Source organism: Coenobita brevimanus, chromosome 112, assembly GCF_032717465.1.
Source record: "Coenobita brevimanus isolate Jiangsu-jjx chromosome 112, ASM3271746v2, whole genome shotgun sequence".
Classification (NCBI taxonomy): Eukaryota; Metazoa; Arthropoda; class Malacostraca; order Decapoda; family Coenobitidae; genus Coenobita; species Coenobita brevimanus.
Window position 1 is genome coordinate 10,789,698 of NC_137065.1, and position 4,756 is coordinate 10,794,453.

Consider the following 4,756-nt stretch of genomic DNA (forward strand, 5'->3'; position numbering starts at 1 on the left):
CATCATCATCACCTAAACCACCTCCTCCACTATTATCATCATCATCATCACCTAAACCACCTCCTCCACTATTCTCATCATCATCATCCTCTAAACAATCATTACTATCATCATCATCACCTAAACCACCTCCTCCACTATTATCATCATCATCATCACCAAAACCACCTCCTCCACTATTATCATCATCATCATCATCACCTAAACCACCTCTTCCACTATTATAATCATCATCATCACCTAAACCATCACTACAATCACCATCATCATCATCATCATCATCATCATCAACATCACCAACTCCACAGCCGCGGCCATCACCGTTCTCATCATCACCAGCACCAACTCCACAGTCACCACCACCACCATCATCATCACCACCACCAAGTCAACAGCCACCATCACCATCATCATCATCAACATCAACGCCACAATCGTCACCACCACATCACAACCACCACCATCACCCAGATGTCAACCACTGCACCACCATAAACAAACAAAAAACAATACTTCAGAGTGCATACCACACCGCAGAATAGCATTTTCTCCCGTAACACCCTCTCACAGGCTACTTACTCTGATTACTATACTTTCCCAATAGTATTACAATTTATCGGTTACACTTGATATTACGAGAGTGGTGGAGAGGGACTCCTTCATGTGGTGGCACCGATATACCTTGCTGGCTCCACTGCCCGGTTATACAAATGTTCCTCACTTCCCTCCTAATTTACGAAGGGCAGGAGGCCAACTTCAGCCTGCAGTCCACCTGATTCACCTTCAAATAAACCTGGTATTCTACTACTACTCTTATTACTACTACTACTTCTACTACTATTGTTATTACCTCCATCACTACTACTACTACTACTACTTCTACTACTAATAATACAACTACTACTACTATTACTATCACCACCACCACTACTACTACTACGACGACGACGACGACAACTACTACTGCTAATAATAATAATGATAACAACAACAACAATAACAACAACAATAACAATCATCACCATCATCATCATCATCATCATTATCTAATCCTGTGTTGCCCATGAGATGAGTAGGAACCCGGGGCTAGGCAAGTTGGTCCTGACATTTAAGATGAGAGAGACCAGCCTCACTCATCCCTGGGTGGCGAGCAATAAACCCCAACCACTCCTTGGATATGGAAACCTGCACAGGCTCAGTCCGATTGGAGCGCCTTAATTACCCACTAAACCACCAGGCGCCATAATTTGGCTATATGTTTACAACCCAACGTGGTAAATGGTTTCCTGGTGTACAGGAAACCATTTGGCTTGTCAGTGTAGAGTCACCCGTAGACAGAAGGAAGAGGAAAGAATGAAGGAACGAAAGACAGAAGAGGGAGTGTAGAGTCACCTATAGGCATAAGGAAGAGAAGAGAATGAAGGAATGAAAGACAGAAGAGGACGGAAGGAAAGAAAGAAGGAAGGGAGCAAAGGGCAGTCACCAGAGAGCAGCACTACATCGGGTGTGTGGCTGGTGAACGTCCCACCTACCACTGAAAATATAATAATAATAATGATAATAATAATAATAATAATAATAATATCAGTGGCAGGTGGGGGCGCTCACGATCCACTCACCCGATAAAGTGCTGCTCTCGGGTACCTGCCCTTTCCTCTCTTCCTTCCTTCTCTCCTTCTGTTTTCTTCTGTCTTTCTTTCCTTCATTCTTTCCTCTTCCTATGGGTGACTCTACACACCCTCTTCTGTCATTTTTTCTTTCATCCTTTTCTCTTCCTTCTGGTTATAGGTAACTCTGCAATGAGTGACAAGCCAAATAGTTTCCTGTACACAAGGAAACCATTTACTACGCTGGGTGGTAAATATATAACCATATTATAGCGCCTGGTGGTTTAGTGGGTAATTAAGGTGCTCCACCCGGATTGAGCCTGTGCAGATTTATATCCATGGGATCGTTGGGGTCTACTTCTTACATATTGCCACTCAGGGATAAATGAGGCTGGTCACTCTCTTATTAAATGTCAAGATCAATTTGCCTAGATCAGGGCTCCTACGCTTCCCATGGGGCAACACAGGATTAGATGATGATGATGACAATAATAATAATAATGATAACAACAATAATAATAATAATAATAATAATAATAATAATAATAATAGTAATAGTAATAATTTAAAAAAAAAAAATAATAATAATGATAATAATAATATCGCCACTACAACTACTCTCCTTCCTATTCATCCTCCTCCTCCCCCTTCTCCTCCTTCTACAAATACAGTACTACCACTACTACTACTACTGTTAATATTAATACTATTTATCCGAAGTCAGTATAACTTAGTGGCACCATTTCTAAGCAAAAAGGCATCTTGTAATATTCCCATAACTTATTACAATTATGTATTCCATTTTTTAAAATTAGGACTCGCTTTTCAGAGAGAGAGAGAGAGAGAGAGAGAGAGAGTTGGTCCTTTTTACTAAGGGGGAATATTAATTCTGGAATATTTTGTTTGCTGGCAGTGTATATTGTGAGTTTAGGTGTAAACTTTTGAAACACCCAGTTCCAACCGACTTGGATGTTATTTGCTGGTGCTGCATCTTACCCAAAGTTTGAGCCCAATATGCAAAATTATTGTTGTGATAATCTTTTTAATTTGAAAAAAATTGTTTGCCTTATTTCATTGGAGTCTTCATTCTAGTAAACTTTTTTTTTTTTTATGGAGCTCTCTTTCGAATTATTATTAAGCATTAATTTACTATGAAGTGATATTGTTAACGTCAGTGACGAAAGGTAGGAACAAAACCAATATTTGGCTTGTTGGCCAACCAAGTGAAAGACTACTTGGAAGTAAGGTACCTTCTTGTGAAGAAGTGTTAGCGCGACTTTTCTACCTGATGCAAACAGACACGAACACTGAGGGATTCGGCATGTGTTCTGTCTGAGGAACTAGGAGGATTCTGGGAGAAAGCTAGTATTCCTGCATCTGGGCCACGGAATTGTATCCCCCAAATCGAATTTCTCTATAAAGAATGGAGAAAGTTGGAGAAGAGTAAGAACTGGAATACAGAAAGAGAGAAGAGAAAGAACTTCCAAGAACAACTGAAAGATATCTTTGACACTGCACACACGAATGCCTTCGATATTATCAAAAATCATGAGGATAAGGATTTTCTTGTGGCTCACAGGGAGAAAGGGAGGCGAGGCCCTATGCTGGGTATTGACGGCAAACTCCACAAGAAAAAACGAAGACAGAGAGACGACAGATTGAACAGGAGAGTAGACAGCGTGAGGAATGTCATCGAGCAGTAAGAGAGGAAATAGTGCAGTTGGAGGAAAGCCCAACTAGTGATAAAGAAGAAACAGGTGACGATTCTACAGATATAGTAAGTCCTTCCTATTCGGCTGCAGGTTCTCCTCTGAAACGCCAACGAACACGAAAAACAGTTGTCACTACTCCAGTTGTTGCTGCTTTAGATCAGACCAAGACTTCAGACCGTGCTGCAGTCCATCTGCTTTCTGCGACCATTTCTGCCAGTGGACAAGATCCAGCAATGTATACCATTAACAGGCGAAGTATCCGCCGAGATAGAATCAAGAGTCGGAGTGAAACTGCAGAACGGCTGAAGAAATCATTCCATCCAACTGTGCGACTTGTAGTTCACTGGGATGGAAAACAAATTCTCGATGTAACAGGAGCAAATGTCACCGAACGCCTTCCAATTCTCGTCTCAGGTGATGGAGTTTCAGTGCTTCTGAATGTACACAGTTTGGGGTCAGGGACATAAAAGGCTATGGCTAATATCGTCATTGAAACCTTGAACGACTGCAGTATATCTGAACGTGTGGTAGGAATGGCATTCGACACCATTGCCAGCAATACCGGATTGTGGGCAGGGACGTGCACCCTTATTCAACAGCAGTTGCACAAGGATCTCCTCCACCTGGCTTGTCAGCATCACATTTTTGAGATCCTTGTTCAAAAGGCCCCTACCATTTGCCTTGGACCGCCCTTTGGTCTCGACATTCACATATTCAACCAGTTCAAAGTCAAGTAGAAAGCTATTGACACAACACGCTTTCAGACCTAGAATGACAATGAGGAAATGCCGGTGATTGATAGTGAGCGATGTGATGAGATCATAGCATTTTGTATGAAACAGATGCAAGAAAGCCAACCTCGAGATGATTATCGAGAACTGCTAGAGCTGTCCATTGTTGTCTTGGGTGATGTATCGCCCGGTGGAACACGGTTTCAGCACCCTGGTGCGCCACCATGCCAGATGGATAGCTAATGTTACAGCATCAAAGTCTATCTTTTCCATCATCAGACAAGCATCACACTGAAGCAAGGCCGAGGACTGAAGCGGTTTGATGTATTCATCATGATGTAAAATCTGAAATCATGGTTCGTGGCAACAAAAGCAGCTCTAGCTCCAGCAAACGATCTGAGACTTCTCCAGGAATTGTCACTTTATCCTGATAAGGACATCTCACAAATCTGTTTGAAAGCATTTGGTCGTCACTTGTGGTATTTCTCAGAGCAATTTCTTGGATTGGCTTTTTTTGATCACCTGTTGATCCTAAAGAGAAGCGAAAAATGATGATGGCTCCTGACGAAGAAGGAAGCAAAGACCTACCAAAGAGAAAAACAGTTGAGCTTGAGGAGACAACACTGAATCAGAAAACAGTTTCAAGTTGTATGACCAGTATCACCAAGAAGATCTTCACATTGCATGGCCTTCCGTATTCATTCCT